This window comes from Mastigoproctus giganteus, chromosome 12 (assembly GCF_048544385.1).
Source record: "Mastigoproctus giganteus isolate SK-2022 chromosome 12, ASM4854438v1, whole genome shotgun sequence".
Lineage (NCBI taxonomy): Eukaryota > Metazoa > Arthropoda > Arachnida > Uropygi > Thelyphonidae > Mastigoproctus > Mastigoproctus giganteus.
This window is the reverse complement of record NC_143586.1, coordinates 174,691,065-174,716,350: the sequence shown is the minus strand read 5'-3', so window position 1 is coordinate 174,716,350 and position 25,286 is coordinate 174,691,065.

The following is a 25,286-nucleotide window of genomic DNA, read 5'->3' as shown; positions in this document are numbered from 1 at the left end:
GTAGGGACTGCTATAAGTTTAAGCTTTAAGAAGTTCTCACTGAACTGTTTTGCTAGAGACTAACATTACGTTCCGCAGTTATTTTTGAGTGAGTAGTTTCAAGTTTTTGACCAGACTCGTTTTCACTGTCCGCGATCTCTTTCAGTCAGCTTCCATTTTCTGCCACAACTGAGATTTTGTTTTTCCACATTTGTTGAATGCCGACATCATTTTCGATGGATACATTTAAAAAAACATCACCGATGCCCCTGCTAAACGTGCACCCAACAATTTGAGCTCTTTGGAATTCAGATGGATCAGTTACTTTCTTCATATCTTTTTTATATAACGTCTAAATAAACATCAGCTTTTATCCTATCCTCTCCACAGTGCACAAAAACAAAAAAATCATCGCTGCGTGTTCAAAAACAAGTCATACTGCCCCTTACAAAAACTACTCCCACTCACAGTAAAGTATATCGTTATAGAATGCCCGTTATATCTAAGAGAACAGAAACTGCTTTCTTCTCGTATTTTCATAATCAGAATCAGTTAACAGTACAGCGTATTTTAGGAGATCGAAAGGACATAAAATTATTTTCCTTAAAATTGATTGGTGAACTACTTTCATATCAGACGTTTCCACTATTTTGTCCACCCTTGTATATCCAAAGGTTGTTTTAACGATGGAACTAAAATGATCGGAAGTTGGGAAAGTTAATTGTGCAGCCTGATGAATCCTGTCATTTTTCCGAGTTACTCAACTAGAAACGTAGTTCCACCCGAAACCTGAAAGTTCTAGTTCATATGGACTACCTTAAGGGAGTTCCATTCTCGAAGAATACGCTAATTTAAATTGTAAGAATTTTTCGCGAAGCTATTAGTGATTAACTCTCCGCATGTCCGTCCACCATTATTTTCCAATAACAATCAAAGCGGAGCGTTGGGTTCTCCAAAGCTCCCTTTAAAATTTCCGATGGAATGTTCACTACCTCCGGACGAACTGCGTGCTTAAATTCTGAAAGAGCTGAAGGGAAATATCAGTGAACAGTTGTTTTCAGGTATCTCCACAACCAAAAGTCTGCTGGAGTTGGACCGGGTCATCTTGCAGATCAGGGATTTGGAGAAGGGCGACTGATAATTCTGCTCTTCCGCGAGGATTTTTCATACGGGCTCTTTGACGTTGTAAATATGGGGCACAGTACTATCGCATAAAAATTCGATTACATATATAAACCACGTTCATTAATCTCTGGAATAACTGATTTCCCCAATAGTCAAAAATATCGCGTGTCATTAATTGTGCATGATTGAAAATGCCACTGATTATAAATGATCATATGGAACAAAAACTAAATGACACGTGAAAAAACATTACGTATTCACAAAAAAGGTACCTAAAAAAAATTCCTGGTTGTTGGCAACTCAGGCCATGTGGTCCGTGTATATTGTTTGTGAATTGCGTGTGTTCTGGGGTCGAGTTTTGCTGGACGAAAAACCCGAGTTTCTGGGAGGGAAAACCATGCTACTCCCAGCTGAGACCGAGGGCAAAAATTCTTGGCTGACACCTTCGTCATAATAAATTGAGAAGTGTCTGAACTTCTAAGCCTTAGTGGGTAGCATAGTTTGGCAGGATCGTCGTCCTCCCCACACCGGGTGGAAAAGACTCGAGTTCGAGTCTTGTCGATGACGTGAGGGATTTTTATGGGCCTTTTTCACAACGTGGCTAAGTTAGCCGGTTTCAGATGGTGGCATGATTTTGAAACTCGTTTTCGTCCAGCAAATAGAAATTCGACCACAGATCACACGCAATTTACAGACAATATACACGGAGCAACATGGCCTTAGTCGCTGATGCTCCTAAAACCCTACCACAACAACTGAACTTCTAAATTTATTTTAAACTTTTCAAAGGAACGTAAAGAAACTGTCCACGTCGAATATTGAAATAAGCAAAGAGATGATCGGATTTCCTAACTCCAAGAAAGAAATTTGCATTAAAATAAATACTGGAGAAAGCTTAACCTTTAACTATTTTAATAACAAAAAGGAAGGAACGCTGATGAAAACACGATATGTTTTTCTTTTTGTAAGTAAATATTTATGTGACTACTTCTCCGCATTAAGTTATTTAAACTCGCATATCAAACTGCAGTAATGAAATTTTAGTTGCATTTCAAATTCTCTGTTCAGCAGAAAGTATTCCTTGTCGTCAGCAAGAATCTCCTCTCCTCCAGTGTGAAACGAATTTCAAAAGCTATCCCCACTTTTCGATGTGAATACACTCGTAAGAATGATTTCCATTTCATTCTCAATATTTCAACTTTTAATCAAATGTCAGAAGAATCTTATTTTTGGGGGAGCGCTTTTCTTAAAGGGTTCACCTGCTTTAAGAAATGCAAAACATGCTGTCGACATGAAACTGGAAGATGAGTATTAAATGGAAGCGAATCGAGTTAATGTAAATGCCGGGAATGCATAATACTCAGAGAATTAAGTCCCTTCTCTCTCTCTCTCTCTGTGTGTGTGTCACTAAGAAAGGTTGGTTGTTGTAGGGTTTCAGATGTATGAGCAAATTAGGCCTTATATAGTACGTCCGTGTGCATCTCAGGTTATACTTGCAAGACCTGTAGCGACTTTGAAGACGGGCGCGCAAAAGCTTCCTGTCCAAAGCACTCAGACCTTAACTCCGGTGAGCACTTCTGTAATGAAATGGATCGACTTCAGGCCAGGTCGACATGCTCGCAATTAGTAGTTATTATATTATCATCTGTTTATTCTCTTTCGAGACACCCATAAACAGCACGTGGCTAGAGGGTGTGGTTACATTATATCAGTATTTCCAGAACTTACTTACAAAATTTGGAGATGAAAAAACACAGATCATGTGGTTAATGAATTAATTGTTAAGTTGGTTTAATTAATTGCGAATGGTTGTTAAATGGTAAATATTATTATATAAATTATTAAATTAGTCTTCTTATTATATTTGTACCTGCCGGTACACATTATCAAATTGGTACATTTTGTCTGTACATAGTTTCTCTGTATCTATATTTAAATTATTAAAATAATTAACAGTATTTGCTGGGAAAAATCTCCCCGGAGAGTACAATTGAGTCAGTTGGCACTTGAGACTTGGTTCTTCCCTCTTTATTCTCGGTCGTGTCATCCGAGGGCGAGTGAGTGATCACGTTTCCCACTTTCGGCGCATCTATTCTCACTCTCTGTTAACAGCTTTGCCAGAGTTAAGATATTTCTGGTTATGATGATATACTTCCAGGGTGTGATGTCCAGATTGGCAGACAAAACCGCTCTTTAGATGGTAAACGGTTTTCCGTGTGTAATGAATTTTTCACAGTTTTGAGCTAAAAATGGGGCTAGTGCTATTGCGAAGAAGATGGAGGACACTACGCCCCCTTGGGGTACTCCTTTGGAGATACAGTAAGTTGCTGTTTGTTTCCCGTTTATTGCGATAATTTGTCTTTCTTGAACGGTGTTAGTCAGCACACTTGAAGTTCTTCCTGTAATGAGGAAACACTTGTTGAGGATTACTGTCATAGATGGGATACAGACGCTGTCGAAGGCTGCTGCTACATCCAGGAACATGATATCCAACTGTTGTTTATTATTTAATGTTCGCTGAATCCGTAGTAGAGTCCCCATTAAATTTGTAACAGTCGACCTTCGCGGAAGCACAGAATGCAAGTATTCTGGCCTGTCTCCAAAGCAGTGCTGATTCACGGTGTTCAGGATTGCTTTTTCCACTGTGTTGAGGGAGAAATGGGCCAAAATACAGCCTTCCTGTTATCAAAAATTTGTTCGGAGTGTACTCAAGGTCAAAGAGTGGGCCGACATGTTATTAAATTGTAATGATAAAAGGTTCTTTCACTATTTAATGATACACAGATGAAATTCCGAAATAAAAGAGACACGGTAAACCTAACGATTTAAAATATAGTCAAAAGGCAAACGATTAAAACTTGCAAGCTACCGATTTTGAGGGTAAAATGGGATATCCATATGGGGGTGCGGTGGGGTATTCAATTGCATTAGTTGGTGCCCTTTCGTGAAGGAACTTATTAGTTTCGAGGTAGCGAATGAAAATATTTTGACTTTACAGAGATTGTGGTGCTCATCGAGTTCATAACAGCAGATGCGATTAAGCGAAGAAGATTTCTTGAAGATATTTACGTGACGTAAAGGAAATCGATCGGTTTTGACCTTATCAAGTCTCTCCTACATCTTATTTTAATTATTCTTTATGCAGTCAAAAGGAATTTGCAACTACAAGCTGATGACGAGAATTTTAAGAGCGAACAGTATCCTCTCTGATGGCAACGACTATTGATTAATGCAAATTTGGGGAGGAGGTGGGAGCACCAGTTTTAAGATGAAACGAATTGCTTTTTACGATGTACGAAGTTTTACAAAAGGAGAACAGAACAAGCAATTCCAGAGAAACGATTGGTATAAGTTGAATTGCTAATGGCCTGATTGGATGTCAATTAGTATAATTTCATCATTAATGGTTCGAACGCTTTGATTCAGATTTTTTATTTCGATAAAATGAGCTTTTGTTTACCGCATTTCTTATAAAGAGGAAGACAAACAACAGTTTTTCTTGACTTCATCGTTCTCTGGACGAATGATGAATGAAGAAAAATTTCAAAAATACTGAAGTTCTTTTCTTTTGACTTTAAATCAGTTTTATCTGACCTAAATTTCTATTGATTAAGGTATGGAAAGACTGCGAATGCTGCGTGGACAAGTTACTTTATAGAAAGGTTTGTAATTATGGACAGACAGATATTTCCTCTCTGATACAAAGTGAATAGCATTTTTCCGAAGAAGAATACGAATGTTATTCAAAAAATTCTGCACAGGGAACTTTTTTCTTTTTGTAATTTATGAGTTGCAGTTTTCTTAAATTAAAGTTGTCCGAGCCCTGGATAGCAAAGATTTCAAAGTGAGAGCATTCCATTGCGACATAAATTGGTTTAAAATGCTTCGCTAGGAAGCAATGGGAGGAAATTAAAACATCAAATGAACTCGCGCTGCAAGCAGTTTTGGACAGGAGCACCGTCACCTGCTGGAAGTTGAGGTCCTTTCTGGGTGATTAGAGGAAGATTCTATTAAGAAGACTGAGTGTCAGTGCAGAAAGTAATGAATCCACAGTGCCAAATTGGATTTCTCGAGTTTGCCAGCGAACAGGAACTCATTTAGACTTGATGAGACCTAACGGGTAATAGAGCATATCACTGGTCTGGTTGTTGCACTGAACAACTTTAACGAGCCCTCCGAAGACGTACCTTTCGCTTATTGCAACCAAACCGTAAAAGCGCAGTTGGCAGAGCTAAAAGTTATGTGACCGCCCTGCATAAAGAAAATAGAGTAAGCTCATATGTAATAAAATTGAAATAAGTAAGCTCGAGGATCAAACTTACAAGTTTTCAAGCAAATGTATAAAAATTATTCGAAGAGACTTCTGTTGTAGAGAACAGTCCACCCCCCCCCCCCCCGTTGCATAAGAATCCAATCAATAATCTATGACTACCGTTTGTGAAAATTCTAACAAATATCAAGTAATCCAGAAACGAGACCAACCGACCGCAAAAATTGCCCACTAAGATCAAAAGAAATCACAAATCAATCAAAAAATCTTCTCAATCAAACAAGCCAACTAGAATTATTTCTCAGTATGGGAATGAACAGGCTCTCAGCATCCAAATACCATGTGAGAAATAAATAAAACTCTTCGTATCAGGATATCAACCAAGTCAAGAAACATGAATCCAAAGTCTTTTCCAGCTTTACATCAAACTAGAGATATATAATGCAGACAAAGTACAGCACATTCAGTTAGATATGGATTTTATATCATTTATAACTATTGATGTTGATAATATGACACTTAAAACACTGTAATCCGCTTTAACTTTGACATTCACCTTGGACTGTTTTTATAAGAATCTTACTTTAACGCACGTCTTTTAATAAAAAAAAAAAACCTCATCCGATCGTCATAGAATGTTTGCTCTCAGTTTCCTCAACCCTTTCCTCATTCAACTAGAAGCAATTCTTTGATTATAGTGGTCCTGAGCTGCTGAGCGTCTTGTGACAGCCTTTACCAAATTGCCCTTATTAGCCAAGAAGAGAACCATGGTTTAGCAAAGAGAAAAAAAAAAAAAAACTAAAATTTTTTTTAAAGTAACAAAGAAATCCATCCAATGAAAAGTTTAATGGGTAAAAGAAATATGGAACAAGATTTGTGCAACTGAAAAGTCGACAATTCAACGTTGAAATAAAGAAAAACTCCAAAGAGAACGAACCAAATTAAGAAATAACACAAAATTCTGAATGCAGGAATGATGGGTAGCTGTCTCACCGTTTCCTGTTTCAACAACAGGAACTCCCAATCTGATCTACAAGCCAAAAAGACAGTATGTTAGCTGATTTCAAAAAGAAACAAAAAGATTTGGCTATTGCTGCGGTAAGCTTTCTATGAAATTAACTGCAATTCTGGGAAGTTTCCAAATTTCATTCTTTAAATACGCAGCTTTTACATAATTGACGTTCTCCAACACCATTTTGGAGACAAGAGATGTGCCCAGCATTCGGAATTTGTACTTCGTAAAAGCCTGTTACCAAAGTAAAAGATCCGAAAGTTCCTAAGGATTACAGAGCTTCTCCACTGGATGTGAGTTGCTGAAATTATTTGAAAAGCGTAACTTACCAACACTTTTAAATCACCGCTTTTCATATATAGGCCGAATTACCTGACTGAACCATCCCAAAAAGGTCGACGCAGACAAATCTATAGATACTTAACACTACTTCAAAATTACAGAAAATATTCTGAGAATCCTTTCTTAACTGCTGCTGAACCAAACAGCTCTCCTTATTAAAAACTACAAACATACTCTAGTGAGAACTTGCTCATCGGGAATGTCTCAAGACGGAGTCTTGTCTTCTCTTCTGTTTGCTGTGGCACTGGACTCATTATTATTTTATCACCCGAATAATTAATCGATATATGCGGACGACATTAAATTGTACTTATTCTCTGAACATCGCATGAAACTACAGTTTCTACAATTTGAAAATCTTCAAACTGTAGAGCGTACACTGCGCTGCCACTTTATTATGCACATCCCGGCTGTGAACACAAATGGTTTGTCCCACAACGTTGCAAGTCACATGACCACAGTTGTGGATATAAATGCAGCAGAACAATCTTTCTAGTATCAGTCAACCGTACAAAGAATGAGGAAAAGGAGTGATCTAAAGGACTTCGAACGTGGCATGGTAGTAGGTGCAAGACCTGCTGGACAAAGCATCTCTGAAATAGCAGTTCTCCTGAACTTTTCAGGGTGTATCGAGAATGGTGCAACAAACAGAAAACATCCTCTCAACGGCACTCTTGTGGCAGAAAATCGCTTGTTGATGAGACATGTCATGAACATGTAAGGGTGGCGCCTAGAACGTGAGTTCATCTCCGCCTCGTATCTCTGTGAAGAACAGTATCACTACAAATGGGCCAGAGATGTGTGTGTGTGTGTGTGTGTGTGACGTAGGTTTGTGTGTATTATGTGTGTGTTCTGTTCTGGCCACTTGGCTACCCAGAAGCATCAGTCACCTGGACAGATGATTCTGGGTACTCGTCCACACCACGGGAAGGTGGGCCAGTCCCAATAAAACACGTACCGTTTCTAAAGAGACTCTGACCCACCTGGTGTTGTCAGCAGGTGGGCCAGGAACCTCTGGGGGCCCATTCCAGAGGGAAGAGAGGAGAAAAAAAAGAAAAACTACCCGTGGTGCAGGCTGTAAAAAAAAAAAATAATAATAATAATAATAAAAAAGCTAGTGGTGCGTGCAGGTAATATATTATAATAAAGGTAATACATTGTAATATATTATAATAATAAAGTGATATATTTATGCATGAGAAATAAAAGTAAAATAAAAATTGATAGTATGGCAAATTGAGCAAAAAAAAACGATAATAATTATATTAATAATAAAATAAAAATAATAATAAAAATAAATAAATAAAAAACAAAAATAAAAATAATAAAAATTAAAAATTAAAATAAATAAAATAAAAAATAAAATATATAGAGAAAAATAAATAAATAAATAAATAAAAAATTGATTTTAGCCTTCCTTTTCACAAATGTGAAATTTGGTAGAATTGTTTGTCTGGTTTTGGTTGGCATTGGCATACAAGGTCTTTCGCCTGGTAAAAATGCAAAGGCCTGCAGGGAAGAAAGGTTGTCTGGAGTCTGGATTAGTTGATCCACATTGGTTGGGGAGAAGTTCAGAATGTCTCTCCGAAGTTGATCTCTGAGATCCTCGTACAAGTCACAGTCAAAAAGAAGGTGGTACCAGTTTTCCTTGCCTCCACAAAAGCATAGGTTGGTAGCGAACAGCCCCAGTTGGTACAGATTTTCATTTAGGGAGCCGTGGCCGGTCACCAAGAAGGACGTTTCAAGGCTGAGAGAGAACCAGGATCTTGCAGTTTTGGTCATCGCAAACTTTACCTCGGCGAGGAATCTTTTGGTTACGTATTGTGGAGACGTATTCCACCTGGTTTTCCAGATGTAACATCTTGTTTTTTCACACTTATCATCTGTAGTGTGATTAAGCTCAATATCCAGAATAAATTCAGGTTGGTATTTTCTTTCTGATTCTGAAGCAGAGCCCACGGAAGATTGTAAACAAATCATGCGGGAGAGTTCCCGAAATTACCTGAATAGCTGCCATGGAGATGCATATTCGGTGGGTGGCCAGGATCATTCCTTTTTGAATGGAGTTCAGTTTGTTTCTCATTTTTATTATAACTGCACGGTGTAACCACACACTGGCAGCATAAGTTACAATGGGTAGGAATACTGCTTTGTAGTATAGCGATAACGTTCTCTTAGACAAACCCCAATCACTTCGAGAGACTCTGAGGATGGAGGCAGAAAAACCTTTAACTTTGGTGCTGAGCTGTTGGAGGTGTGAGAAGAAGCAGAGTTTGTGGTCTATAGTGACCCCTAAGACCCTTGCTTGCGTAACTAAAGGCAGTTGCACACCAGAGATCTTGATTTGCGGGAGTCTCCGCAGGTCAGGTTTGTTCTTGAAGATTATCATTTGGGATTTAGCTGGATTTATGTGGAACTTGTTTAACCTGGTCCAGCTGGAGAGATTGGACAAAACATGCTGAGCATTAGCTTCCAGAGCAGAGCGTGAGTTTCCAGAAACGATGATGGTGAGATCGTCCGCAAATGCTACAATTTTTGTGTTGTCAAAGGAGTTACCGAGCCAATTTTGGAGAACCGTGTTCCAGACCAGGGGCCCCAGGATGGAGCCCTGAGGACAACCCCGGTAGACAGGCCTTGTGATCTGAAGAAATTTTGATTTTACTACTACAGAGCGCTCTGAAAAGTAGTTCTGGAACAGCTTGTACAAATTGGAAAGGCATCTGGCGGCACGGAGAGACGTGCCACAATGTTGCACATCACGTCAGAATACAACCTTGGTGCGCAGACAAAATATCGCAACGGACCTTAAAAAAAAAAAAAAACGGGGGCACTTAAGTTTACAAAAGCCAGGAGAGGTTAATGTGGTTCAGTTTTCAGTTTAGAAATCGTTAATTTTCATTAGTTATGTGGGGGGGGGGCATGCCTTACTGACCACGTAGGGTTGCCTTCCCTATCGACTCCATACTTCTGTCTTTCTGTCTTCAGTCTCTTCCCCCTACTCTGACTAATACGCGAGCGTAAACCCCACATAACTAATCAAATTAACGATTTCTAAACTGAAAACTGAACCATATTAACCTCTCCTGGCTTTTCTAAACTAAAGTGCCCCCGTTTTTTTTTTTTTTTTTTTTGTTTTTTTTAAGGTCCTAGCCACTGAAATCTCAGGAAATTAGGTGGCAGGACCTGCCAGAGTGCATATAAGCTACTGGGTTCCTGGTCTGCCTCCACGGGGCGTAAGTGGGGCAACGTTGGGCCCCAATTGGGGTTTAGCGGCTAGACCAGAAGAAGAACGGTAAATGACACTAAACGATCCAAGACCCACACACTTTTAAATCTTTGGCATTTACAGCGTACTGTAACACACACCACAATGTAAACTGCGCGGAGATGGGAGAAACCCCTGGTGCCGCTTGACCCTAAACACACTTACACTTAGTCGAAATTTGTCGCGAATGGGCAACAACAGGCCACCTCGCGCACATTTGTTATCAATGAAGAACAAGAGAGCCCGCCTCCTGTGGGCACAGCAGCATCAGCACTGGCTATCGAGGATCGGAAAATAGTTACTTCGTATGACGAATCGAAGTTCCTGATGTATCATTTTGATGGAAGGTTCAGAATTTGGCGAAAACAACATGAATCCATGGACCTATCATGTCTGACGACTGCTGTGCAAGGTGGTGGGGGCAGTGTTGTGGGGAATGTTTTCTTGGCACACGTTGGGTCCATTGATACCCATAGATTTAACTCCGAATGCCACATCGTACCTAAACATCGTTGCTCACCAAGTGCATCCGTTCATGTTGACAGTTTATCCTTCCAGCAGGATAATGCGCCGGTGCACAAATCCCGAATCACTATGGAATGGTTCCAGGAACATGACAATGACTTTTCTTTGCTGCAGTGGCCCGCTCAGTGCATGGATCTCAATCGTATTGAGCATCTTTGGGATTAGCTGGAAAGGGCTGTTCGCTGCAGGCGAACAGCCCTTTCCTCGAGATTCGACCTCCGTCGAATCTCGAGGAACTGTGTGATGCACCCATGTCTGCATGGTACTCCATTCCTGCACAACGTTTTCAGCATCTTGTTCAATCCATGCCTAGACGAATTCAGACTGTTTTTTATTATTATTATTAAATCTGTTTATTAATAGCAAGTGATTGCTTTCACCCCTTTTACACAGCCAACCGGCTAGAAGGGTGTACAAAAATGGAAAATTGGCAATTTTTACAATACAATATTTACAAATCACGTTTACAATATTTACAGAAGTGCGAATCATTTACAGAATGTAATTATCGACAACTTTAGAAGAGGAAATTATTCACAGTACCATTTACAAGTAGATGTCCAACAATAATTTTATATTTTGGTCATTCCTTCCTATTTATAAAGTTCAAGTTCCTAGCTTTTTTCAAGCTGTAAGCTTCAGAGAGGCTCTTCACTCTGTATTGCTTGCCTTCACAGTATTTCACAGGGTGGTCTATCGCCAATGAATTGAAAAGGGGGACTGCGTTGTTCGGAAAGAAGTTCTTCAGGCAGCACAGGTTGGATAGTGTAGAATGCAATAAGTAGGGATTGTCATTACTTTTGAAGGCTAAAGAAGGCTCAACACACTACTAGGTAGGTGTACCTAATAAAGTGGCAGCATAGTGTATTTCCACGAGATAGGATTGACAACCAACTCGCAAGTCAGCTATTATGTCATTTAGCAATTTTAAGAAAAGAGCGAACATGGATATTCGAATCAGCGGGAATTAGGGCTAACCGTGAGAGAATGTTTTTTTTTTTTTTTTTCCGTTTCAGCAGCACTTCTCTAATATAAAAGCAAAAAGATCAGATAAGAGCTGGCAGGAGCAACAGATTCCAGTAAATATGCCGCTGTGGTTGTCTGCTCCAAAATCTCATGCCAGGAGACATTTGAACGTGGAACATTGGATTGTGGTTGGTTCAGTCAAGTCACTGGACACTCCCTGACTATATGCAAATCAAATTCCAGCATCCAACCTTGAAACCATTTCATGGGATTTTCTTTTAATAGGGTTTTTAGGAGCACCAGCGACTAAGGCCATATTGCTCTGTGTATACTGTCTGCAAATTGCATGTGTTCTGTCTACCATCTGATGGACTCCGTTACTCATAGAGAATAAAATCTCACTATGCTGTGTAAACTTGTTCCTAGGATACCGGATAGTCGTGATCAGTATTTTTCGGAAACATTCACCAAAAAAATCACCAGAAACTGTCAGACGGATGGTGGATGCCACTTCCCCCAATCCTCAAAAACTCAGCAGGGCTCGTGAGACTTTCCACGCAACCCTCTCAGTATTTATAACAATTTACGGATTAATCCGTATATAAATGAAGAAACGTCAGCAATTATATCCTGTACAAGACATTATCATTTAATTCTTTGTTCAGAGGGATATTTATTTGTTAATCTGATTCATTATTATGTTACTTTGTTTTTTTGTAAAATTTATTTCGGTTGTAAGAATTTTCACGTGTATCAAAATGTACAATGAATTAAACGTGCAACATGCACCCACTAGTTGATGACTGTTCAGGGTGGAGCAATTTCTAATATTACAAACTGATTATAAAAAAGTTGAGGCCAATAATAAACCCACCTGTGAGAAATTCTAGTTTGAAAACTGAGTCTAGTGTTACGCCGTAATGTAATAGAGTCGTTTTAGGTGGATGGGTAGGACATTAGTGGATCGTTTGGTTGCCCAAATTCTCTTCCATTCGTGGGAAAGAGAACCCGGGCACTTTCTGCCGAGACCATTAATTCTCCGCTTCCATTGGTGTAAGTTCTGCAAAGGCATTTGGCACCACGGTTGTTGTCATTTATTTATTACGATGCGTTGCATGCCCCTGCAACCAGAGACCATAAATGTAACATTCGAATGAAGGAACCGGCACGATAAAACGGTAATCTAAAATTCACGCGTACAAGATTAACATAATCTTGCAATCGCACTGCCAGTTGCCGGCAGTGTTTTGCAGTTTTTAAATATCCGAAAATATCCGAAAACGAAACTGCTTTACGCTCATCTGGCCGATATTGGGCCCGCAGAAGTGTCTTTCACCGATACAAAGGACACCCCATAATCAGAGTTTAACCGAACTTTGTAGCTGTGATGCGTTCTCGTGAATTGAGAGAGAGAGAGAGAGGTGTGCTTCTTACTGTTAGTTGCTTACTGACCGTCCTTTACTTCGAGGCAAACTTAGATCGACTGCTGATGATGAGTTGAACAGCTGCTGAGGTCATGAATGATTGCCCCTAATTACCTCAAGTAGGCGGTAGTTTTCGTGTAACCCACGGAAGATGCTCTTTATAGAAGTTAATTTAGTCAGCGAAGCAGTTTGTAAAACCAAAAAAGGGTAATGTAATAGCCATGGGTGGATCATAACAAACCAATACAAAATATGCTGACCACGTCTTTGATGGACAGTGAATGATTATTCTTGGAATAACCCAGTCATCTGAAAATATTAGGAACTTGCTGAGACGTGTGCTTATTTTTTTAATTAACGTGCTGTTCTGTTAAATGCAATTAATATTTTGTTTGAAATTCAAGGCTATCAGCGGTCCGTTGATCATAAAGTAATGCAATGAAAAAACCAAAATGTGGCTTCTGCGGGTGGCCTAATTTCTCCGTTAGGCCGTGATAAGGGATGTCATGACTCCTAACCATAAGAATAACGTTTGGCTAATTAAATTATTTGCCCACTCAAACTATTACCCCAAGTCACTCGCGATGACCGAAAGTTGCCTTATCTTCAGGTCCCTCCCTCAAGGGTTTGTTTCTTATCAGAGAAGAGAAGGCTGCTGACATCGAAGATTGTTCTTAACAAATCGCTTCCGACTGTTTCTTTTTTCCTGGCTTTTCAGAGAAGTCCTAACAGCTACCAAAATTCAATGAGTGCTTTGTTGACGGCACGGAAAATAGCGTCGCCCGTGATTCTGTCACTAAACCCTTCTAGCCACGTCTTAGATCAATCGAAGCATTCCACATTTACTGACTCTAACAATAACCCTGTCAATTCGCCAATTTACTCGCCATATTTTCTACTGTCCTGAAAAATCAATCAAAGTTCAACTCTCTCTCTCCCTTTCTCTCTCTCTCTCTCTCTCTCCCTCCCTTCCCTGTTCCTCGGCAGCCTTGGGGAATAGAAATCAAAGCACATTTTCCATTTCGATTTATCGAAATGTCCTTTCAATACAAGATCAACTTAAATGAGAGCATTGCAGAAATGGAGTCGCTGAGGCAGCAATGGAGTCTCAGTGACTCCATTTCTCCTGGTCCTGACCTCACCCGACCAGACCTGATAATATTAACTTAAGTGCCTATCTTTACAACTGTGTGTGTGTTTTCAATCCGGGTTCATGCTCAAACGTACCACGTTCTAGTTCAAGAAGAAACGAGCGCTACGTTGGTTGTATTGAATTTTCTAGGGAAACACCGATAATGGTGTTAGTAAACAAAGTATTTCAGTTGTAGGAAAATTTTTTCGAAGTCTTTTCGCTTTAATTTCTTTCCCTATTTCTCTAAAAGAAATTGAGTGAAATAGAGAAACGATCCAGATTATTTTCGTGACCAAATTGTACAGACTATCCGAAAGACAGTCTGAATTGTGTAAAAATCTTTAAAACGGATTGAAATTTCATAATTACTGCTGATTTTATCACTAAATTTATTATTATTATTCATTAAGTGAATCATTAAGTGTAGTATTAATGGTGATCTGATATTCCTCGGGGTTAAAAAGAAGATGCACCGATAAATTGAAGATCTGTTTTGCCAAGACATGCGATCCAGTTCGGTCCAAGCTAGACACAGTTCAGTCCAAGTCTTCGCTCCTCCAATGCGTTTGCCAAATAATCGCGGAACAACCATTGAAAAAGCACCCTGAACATGCGACAATATTTGATGCATTACCAAAATAATTGCTTGCGTGTTTATGAAATTTAAAGGTGTATTCGTGTACAGATTGAAACATTCAAATTAGGTCTAAGCGTAATAAATCAATCTTACTTGCCATTGAAAATGGCCATGCTGGATGCCATATTCATTCGACAAGCCAGCTTTTGAAGGATCCGCTGATCATTAAATAATTATATAAATTGATATCACTACCGAGAATCAAATGAGTCCACTCGCGGTATCTTTTGCGCATTAAGAAAGAGAAAGACAAGGATACTGCCAGTTCCACAGGCAGGCCCTGCGTGCACGTGACTAACTGTTTAAGTCGTCAGTAACTACCAAATTAAATAATCATCAATTCAAATTTTACAGCAAGCCCTGCACGCACCAGAAGGCTAAGATCAGATACGATACCATATTCATGCACTAAAATTAGATTAATTTAACGCTAATTACATTAAGACTTATTAGATTCAGAAAAATACACGCGATCTGTTCTTAATGAGTAAACCTGATTTAATACTTCCTTTTTTGAGAAATTACAAGACATGATTTTTCAGCTGTATTACGCATTGTCTGTTGAGTTACTGGAGGTATTCTTTTTCTCAAGTTCTGGAAATTCCTGAGGGCACGTTGTTAGCTTAGGTGTGTCTGTGTGTTAAGCGCCAAAGCAACTGAGGTGTTCTGCCTTTACATTTAATACTTCATAACTGACAATAGGCGTACAGCGTGCGGACCAAGTTTCTTATTCTTTAACTTGAGGATAAGGGATTTATAACTTATAAACCTAAAGGGCCCGATTTAGAGAAGGGCAAGTCATGTTTTCTATCGAATCTTTAAATCTCGAAATTATACTGTATCATTTGACCAATTTCTGTTGGGAAGGACTGGAATCAGAGTCAACCAAGAAGCAAAACAAGACCTGGATGACGCAGAACAAAATTATGGTTCCACATAGCGATTAAAGAGGATTTCATGCTAAAGCAGAAGAAATGCTGGAAGAGGTCAAAATCGCGGATGCAAGCTGACTATGAGGAATATAAAAGGGAAAGAACTTTTTTTCCCTCAAATTAGAGAAGACAGCGTATCAAACACCAGAGGGCGAGATCTAAAAGATTTTTCAATGGGACAGCTGAATGAGAAGGCTTACCGAGACTGCTCGGAGTGTCAGCAACAAAGTTGTTTCAATTCACAAATTATTTGAAGTTATCGGACAGTTTAATCAGTATATATTCTAATCTCTGTTGCATTTCAGGCAGTTGATCTTCCGCGGAGAGCATGAGACAGCAAAGTATTTGAGCAGCCAACCCTTTCCACAGGGAAAGGTGATGTCTGCCACTCTTTTCGCGGCGCTGCTCCAGCCATTCCTAGCAGAAAATGAGAACTTTTCGACATACACCGGTGACTTTCTGTCGAAGGAACAGCATCAAGTACGGGACATCAATGAAAGAGTGCAATCACACATCTCAGGCGAGGGTAGCGTGGTTTTTCGTCCAGCAAACAGATAATCGACCACAGAACAGACGCAATTTACAGACAGTATACAAGGAGCAATATAGCTTTAGTCGCCGATGCCCCTTAAACCCTACAAGAACAACAAACAACAGCAATCACAGATGAAAATACTGAAGAATACTTGGAGATGGCAAGAATGACACAAAATCAGAACAATTTTTAGCCACAATTACCAAGAGGAGGTCAAAATGCGGCATCCCGATAAACATCGATGATGATAGAATTTGGCGCACACGCGGGATGAGGGGGTTTACCTTTAAGGACCACTTTGAAAGGATGATGGTGGTGCCTTATATACGGCAAGACACTATTGGAGTACGCAAGGTCTGTTGGAACACACAATATAATTCCGCGATGTGTAAAATTCATGGAATTTAAATTTTTCTAGTAATACATTTGAAGAACTGTAAATAGCTTCTGCAGGAAACTTTCCTTATATAATACTAAAGTTAATTCCATATAACGTTAATAGCGATAGTCTGCGTACAACTGGATTTTTCTTTGTAAGGCAACATGTACATGTGGTATGGCCTATTTGCTGTTGTGTGAATTAATGACACATTAAAAAACAAGCGAGTTTAGCGTTGGAATGTACGCCTTTATAGATTGAAAAACTGTTCAAAACGTTTAAGGTACATTTTTTTTTTACTAACGATTCATTTCCTGTGCGGATTGTGTGGTATTAACGAGTATCTCGTATTTAATAAGAACGAGAATAAACAGACTTTCATCCAATCAGATCGATCAGCAATCTGTTATGAAGGACTGTCGATATAGATGACATCTGCCTGACAGCTTTCGTCCAGACATCGAAGTTAATACCAAAATTGACGCAGACCCTCCCGAATGCCATGAATAAAATAGCAGAACAAAGAGTGATTTTACCAATTATAAAAGAATCAAATTTTAGCAACGGAATAAAACTGTGTGTGTGTGTGGTTTTGGATCAATTATTTGGAATTTCTTTTTAGAGGAATAACAAATGCGCATTTTAAACCAATTTTGGCAAATAACAGAAGCCAAACTGAAAAAGTTAACCAAATTTGCTAAAATATAAGTGTTTTTCATCCAAAAAAAAAGTAAAGGAATCATACTAGGTCCCCGAAGGTCCTTCGTATGAGCAGAAATAATAGCTTTTAGTTTTAATAGCTCCCCACACCGGGTGGAAAATATCTTAGTTTGAGTCTCGTCGATAATGGGAGGAATTTGAATGGGCCAGTTTCACAACGTTGCTGAGTTAGTCGGTCTCAGGCGAGGTTAACATGGATTTTTCCTCTGGAAACTCGGGTTTTTCATCCAGAAAACAGAAAATCGACCACAGAACACACAATTTACAGAGAGTATACTTGGAGCAATATGGCCTTAGTCGCTGATGCTCCTGAAACCAGGAGCATCAAAAACTATTACCAATTAGTCCTTGGACATTTCTTAACATTCTGACTTCTGGCCTAAAAAACGAAAAATTAATGTGACGAATCTCACTACACCTTGTAGTAAGCAGCACGTTAACTGTTAGCCAACTTTACGGTTTTCTCTCAAAAACAGACAAACCATCTTCAGAACACAGTACCAAGTAGTTATAAAAAGAGCATCCTAACAGGCAAATATCTGTCGCTGGCAAACGTTGATATACTTAGGGAAGGAATTACTGAAAATGGTCTAAGTTGCTGACGGGTTGTTGTCCAAATCTCGACAACCCGTCCTGTAGAATTTATTACGCATTTTGTCTGTTTTGAGGGTAACGCGGCTTCAGCAAACCGAGATTTTATTTTCTAGAATGTGTTCGTTCATCCCTACTCGAACGTGAATCCAGACATCCCAACTGGTGCGCACCAAATCGTTCCTTTTGCCAGACTTGACACGTTACGGATAATTCTGAAACGTTTGTGTTTGTCCTCGAGGTTTCCTTTTGTGTCTTTCAATGTCACACGACCTGAGGTGGAATTTTAAGGTTCAGCGAAACAGTTCATATTTTCGCTTCTGCTCCCAGCACCCCTGTTGGTGATCTGGTCACAATAATCGCTTACATTTTACTCTATTTTATTTTATATTTAGTTAATCCATCCAAACTAGGAGCGGCACCAACTCGTGTGCGCAGACGTTTGCGTCCCTCGATTTTCAAACTACAGTATTTATCGTGTCATAAAGGAACAGTGCGCATTCTCAGCGCGTGATTTAGTGCGAAGACAGACGACAATTATAAACAAAGTCGGCGAATAAAAGAATTCCAGACACGTCTCCCTAAATAATTCAGAATAACAAACCGCCTGTTAACTAGATACGAACAACATCCGTCCCTCCGAGAAGAAGAAGAGTTCGCCTTCTTGAACCTCAGCCAATGTTCGAACGTGTGGCAGCCAACAGAACTCTGGCGCATTCAGTTTGAGAACCACTCTGCACGAACTGGTTGCATAATTTTGTCTACGAAGTGGGTTTTAAGACGAGAATGAAATGATCCCCCCCCCTTGGCATTTTTAATGGATTATATCGCTGATATACATTTAAGGAAAGATGCTAGAAAATCCGTACTTGAGAGAATCTTTATTGCAATTTCGGGATAAGATGCCATTGCATGGTTTCAGGCTAGGGTTGGACAGCCTTTAGCTCCAGAACTCCCTTAATTGTTAATAAAGAAAACAAAAAAGTAACGGTTATCTTGAGTATTTAAAATCATAAAGAATGAAAACCCTTCACACAGAGGCAAGATTTCACTGGATGGCTTGGTATTGAGAGAAGGAGCTCGTCGTCAAGCAAACTTGAAGGAACACAATCAGGTTACTCGTATGACATTCAGAATAAATGTCATACGAGTAACCTGATTGTGTTCGTTCAAGTCTGTTTGTGTTCTGACCTGAGACGGGAGATTGGACCTATCGTCGGGATTCTTTCTTCTGTGACTCTGGTCAGCAGCTAACCTATTCCGATTAGAATCAAGACTCTTGTGTCTGAGCATTTGATGAGGTGGAAATTTAGAGTGAGAGAGTGAATTCTTTATTGCAACACAGAGATGATGATTTGCATAATGGTGTGGTTGCAACTGCCCGTCACATCGCAAGGACCAGGGGTTAACAAAGTAAAATAAAGACAAAGTTGCCCGAATAAACGAAAAAATACGAGAATAATAAATAAGTTAAAAAAATAAAGAAATGAATTGAGTGTACAGACCATTATTTACAAAATTCATGGCACAAGAATATACAGAATTGCATAATTTCCTGCGAATACGTTCAGACCATATAACTCCCTGGGAATCGATGCCTCAGCTTTGTGAGCTCGAAGCGCTACAGACAGGACACCCTGAAAGAAGTGTATAAAGTGGAACTATTGACTGCACCACCTTCGCAGTTTTGAAATTTCAGTGTCTCTGTGAGCTTACTTGTAAATACAATGTTTTCTTTTCTTTTAATTCAATCGATGTAATCGCCTCGAATATTTATAATGTACATCCCTCTAGCCGAACCAGACTGTCCCGGGGGTCCCCAGTGATGTGCAAATAAAAAGATGTTATTATTATTATATAGTTTGAATCGAACACTGATTGGACTCAGGTTATAATAGTGGTAGCGCTGGCCACCCACTACGGATTATTTTCTTTTTTTTCTTGTCTGAGAGATGGAGCTTTGTTGAACCCGAGAAGAGCTTGGCACTGTCCCTTTGAACAACTGGAGGGATCCTAATGGATACCCGAGATTGTCCGCTAGATCGAAGATGAAAATCTGAGCGGAAGGTTTGTGTTTGTTGTTGGCTCATTTCAGTATTCTGCAGCAAAGAGCAGTTTAATGCGTGTCCGTGCCACGGCCACATTTCAGCTGTACAGAGTTCTGGTGACTCTTCTGGTGTACCTGTCAGTTACCATTTTATCAATGGGGATATCCAATTTCTGTTGCTTGAGATTTAACTCGGTTGAAATGGGCCCGTGCTCTTCAATAGGCGATGATGCGATCATTGACGCTTCGTGTACTTCAACAATCGGTGTAAATATTGCTTCAACTGGAAACATTAAGTCCCGAATTTCTCTAGAGTCTAGGGCCATCGGTATTCTTTTAGAAGGAACATATTTGCCAACTTGTTGATATAGTTTGCGAGAAGATTCGTAGGTAGTTCCGAGTGAAGTGGCTCGGGCGCATTTATCAAGCAAGTAAGGGCAATAAAGAATAGTTGATGTCAGCCTTCTTTTCTTGTCTTTCTGGTATCCAATTTGGAGGTTAGCAAGCAGTAGTATTGACATGATCTGATTCAACCAAGTTTGTTTCTCTAATGAAGCTTGCAGAGGGATTGAGGTAAGGGCGGGGACTAAGAGATTATTCTTCTCCTGGTTGGTGCTACATTAATCAGTTTTAGGTGGCGTAGCTGAGATGCGCAAGATTTTTTTTTTTTAGATGAGACTGTTACGGAGGCAGATTAAATTCACCGCAGATCCAGTGGGGAAACTGCAGCTGATTTATCAGTTGAAAACTTCAAGGATGGTTTGTTTGAGAAGGAATTGGGGACGATGTAAATCACACGTACATAAAACGCCAGGAAGATCTGTTTACATCCGGCACGACCAGTAGGTTAGAGAGTTTGGAATTAATCAATTCGACAATAAGTGAAATCGTTAACCGTATTTAGCAGTCACGCGAGCTTGAACCATGATCCGCACAAAAGCATGCGCTTCTGCAGTTTCGCGCTTGCACTCATCCGTGGTCGTGTAAAATATGGAGTTTGCAAAATTCGTGGAGGACATCGACTCGCAGAGTGCATTTTTAGCCTTACAAAATTCCTCCTCACTGACGCATCTGTTAATGAAACCGTAAAAACTCAACCTGATGCAAACCCCAGATCCACAGCAAGTAGTCATATTTTTCTGGATCCCAGGTCACATTTGAACAGCAGGGAATGAAAGAGCGGATTACGCAGCCAAACATCCATCCAACAGAGCATTGCACATCACTACGTTCCATATTTTGACTATAAGAAGTATATGAAAGGAACAATGGACGCTTGTATGGCAAGCTCCTTTAAATAAAATCTGAACTGGAGTTATGGGCTTCCAGTTTCCGTCTAAGAAGAAGTCATCGTAGCCAGAGCACGAATTGGTCACAGTCAAGCTCACTCAGCTTCCTTTCACGGGAAATGTTCCTCCGCAGTGTGAACTCACTGCAATACTCCGCTCACAACGAAGCACATTCTTGTTGAATGTACGTTGCACAGTACTCATTCCCGAAAAGCCTCGTTCGGCTTTCTACGAAATCTTGAGGAACCTTTGACACTTCGCCGTATCATAAGGGATGATGCAAATCTCCTCGATTTCTTCTTCTCCCTAAAACGGATACATCTACATGGCCGTTTCTGACTATTTTTGCAGTCACCCTGTGCGACTCGTTGATAGGCGCAATATGGCCCAAGTAGCCTTCGCACTAGAAATAACAGTATCAATCAATCAATCAATCAGTCAGTCTCGCACTTGACTTTTCAGCTACGATTTTGTTCCAACATGAAGAGAGCTTCGTAATCGGGGGTGGGGGGAGTCGGATTTAGTACCCAGTAGCTCGAATGCAGACTTCTTGTAAAAGATTGCGACCCTGTCCCCACTTCTGAATGCGAATAAGGCGCCGAAAGCGACCGGAGCAGCCACCAGTAGGGAACCCTGGTGATCATCGGGCCAGATTTCAGTGACGTCGAGCAGATCAATATGCCCTGGGAGCAAAATTTGCTCCATGGTGTCAAGCTTGTTCCTTAGACTACGCACGTTCTGATATAACATTGTGCACACGGTTGCTCTGGGCAACGTTCAACGTGGGCAGCTGATGCGGATGGGTGGTCTCAGAGACAGAGACTCGGTGCTGTGGGGCGCGTTTGGAAGAAATAAGTACAGGATCGGCATTCTCTTTCTCTCCGCCCGTGCTCCTGGTTGCAATGATGAGATCTGCGATTGCTGTACTTTAGGTTGGGAATCTCCTTCAGTGGATTCGTGATTGTTGCTGCCTTCTGTGCCTTGAATTAGGCATGATGAGGACTCCAGCTGGCTTGATCTCACGATTGAAAAGTGATCTAAACTGTGTGGAATCTACGTTGAACTTAAAGGAGGGAATATTTCTTAAAGGGAATCCTTTGTGGACAGCTTGATGCCTTTACCATGAATTATGACACCAGCGAAAAGGTCATTCATCTCGTTAGTCCACTGCGGTAAAGTGTAAAGTGTGTTTAGGGTCAAGCGGCACCAGGGGTTTCCCCCATCTCCGCGTAGGTTACATTGTATGTGAACCAGTTTACTGGAAAAGCCAGAGATTTAAAAGTGTATGGACTTTGTATATGTGTGATGCCTTGTACCGTTGTTCATCTGGTCATTTAGCCGCCAGACCTCTACTGAGGCCCGACGTTGCCCCACTTTCGCCCCGTGGAGGCAGACCAGGTATCCACTTGAATATAGTTCACTCTGGCAGGTCCTGCCACCTAATTTCCTGAGATTTCAGTGGCTAGGACCTAAAAAAAAAATAAAAATAAAATAAATAAAATAAAAAATAAAAATAAAATAAATAAAATAAAAATAAAAATAAAATAAAAAAAAAAAATAAAATAAATAAATAAAATAAAATAAAAATAAATAAAAATAAATAAATAAAAATGTGATCACGTTGAGGAGGAAGTGCTAGGAGGTCAAAAGAAATGGTGGGCGAAATTGATTTTCACTTGTGGAATTTAGGTTGTGTGGGGCGTTCACTAGCGTGCAGGTAGAGTGGGGAGGGAGACTGAAGACTGGGGGGGAGATAGATAGAAGTATGGAGCCGATAGGGAAGACAACTCCAGTTTACAGTGGGGCATGCCCATGCCCCACCAGAAGGAAAAGAAGGGGTGGCGAGAAGGGGAGGTGACAGCAGGGCTGTCCCCTCATCCCCCACCAGGGACGGGTAGAAAGTAGGCCAGGCAAGGGAGCTGGCCTATTTGCCCACAGGGCATACATGTGGGGTGGCTTCAGTCGGGCGCCAAGGCGTCAGGGCTGCCCCATTTGGTATTCCCAGGAGTGGAGTGAAGATATCTCTGTCCAGGTTTTCAGTCCAGGTCTGTATGACATTTGTGCAGATCATGCTTCGTCTTTTATTAAGTAGTTACTCGTGGGATCCAGGTCCATCCACTAGTGGATATTCAGTAGGATAGGCTTCAGTCACAGTCAGGGAGGACTCCCGAAGGTCCGATTGTAGTCAATGCATTTGGTTAACAGTTCTCAAATGGAATCGGTGTCCTCCATCGGTCAGTATTTGGGAGAGTGCAGTTCAGGCACAGTCCAGTTTTATCTTGGTTCATCATTTGTTGTGATTGTTGTTGTATTTATCCTAGTTGTCCTAGATTTTCCGGCAAAGGAAGAGTCTGGCGTCTTACAAAGAGGCACTGAGCAAAGTTGGTTAGGGCATTGTAGGTTCCCTCGTCCTCCAGTAGGTAGTGCTCCTGATTTTTGGGGTTGAACTGGACTCGTGTGATGAGGTGTCCACGCAGATCTTCGTACAGTTCACACTCGTGTAGCAGGTGGTCCCAGGTCTCGAGGGAACCACATGCGCAGGCTGGGTTATCTGTCAGTCCAAAGAGGTGTAGCTTGTGGCGGATAGCTCCATGTCCTGTGAGAAGGTAGGTGACGTGGAGACCAGGGCAGAGCCATGTCGGATATTTTGGGTACACCTTTTGCAAGTTCGGAAAGAACCTTCGCGTGATGTCTCCTTTGTCAGAAATCGTCCAGCGTTGTTGCCATATCGATGTCAAGTACGTTTGCAGCCTGTATTTCTCAACTTCACAGTTATTAGCCGGGTCCGTAGTGTGGTCCTGGAAGGTTGTGACTTTGCCACGTCTGAGTTGCTGAAGCATGCCATTGCGAATCACCTCAAGATCAAGAGGGAGAGCGCCCGTGATCACTTGTAGTGCATGAGTAGAGACTGTCTTGCATGCTCGGGTGAGGGTCAATAGGATGGGTCTATGTATGATATCCAGTCGTCTGCGGTTTACCGCTGTTGAGGCTTTGTGGAACCAGACGCCGGAGGCGTATGCGATTGCCGGGATAATGGCTGCTTTATAAAGGATCGCAAGTGTGCGCCTTTTCAGGCCCCATTCGCAACGTGTGACTCTGGCAAGCATGCCAGCGTATTTTTTCATCTTAGCCTGTATATATTTTAGGTGTGGGGTGAAAGACCGATTACGGTCCAGGATAACTCCCAGGTACTTTAGTTCTGTGACTAGCTTAATTGTCCTATTGTTGATTCTTATTTGCGGCGGTCTAGTTGGGGTTAGGTAGCCCTTAAGTAAGATGGATTTAGTCTTGGTGGCCGAAATGGTGAGCCGATGCCTTTCCGTCCATTCTTGCAGTGTGGTTACTGCTGCATTCGCGAGAGTTTCTAATTGGGCTCTTGAATCTGCAGTAAGGGCTAGGGATAGGTCGTCTGCATAGGCCAATGCCTGTACACCCCCTAAGTCGAGGGAGAGGAACTCGTCCAATACATAGTTCCACAGGAGGGGGCCTAATACTGAGCCCTGGGGGCATCCTCGGTGTATCTGTCGATCTACCTTGCAGTAAGGGGCCTGTACCAGGATCCGTCTGTTTGTTAGGTAGCTTCTTATGCAGCTGAATAGATTTGATGGCAGTTGGGCTGCCCTGAGTCTTGCGAGGACGCTCGGCCACCAGAGGGCGTCGAACGCCCCTGCAAAGTCAATAGAGATGAGGAGAAAGTATTTTTGTCGGCAGCTCTCCGCCATGTTAAGGATACATTCCAGTGCGTCGAGGGTTGAGTTTCCCGGTTTAAAGCCAAACTGTTTGTTTGCTGTTAAGCTAGCTGTGAGGTAGTGTGATTCAATCCTATGTCTGAGCAGCTGCTCCAACACTTTGCTGAGCACAGTCAGGAGTGCTATTGGCCGATAGGAGTCCGGCTTGTGCTGTGGTTTTGAAGGGTTTTTAAGGATCAATTTAATGTTTGCCACCTTCCAGTCCGTAGGGAACCAGCCTGAGTGGAGACAGTGGTTGTAAAGGTCCAGGAGCAGATTCGGGGTGTACTCAGCCACTTTCCTTACTATTTCCGGCTCGAGCATATCTAATCCTGGGGTTTTCCTGTTTCTTATCTTGTTAATAGCAATTTGTAGTTCTGCTTGGGTG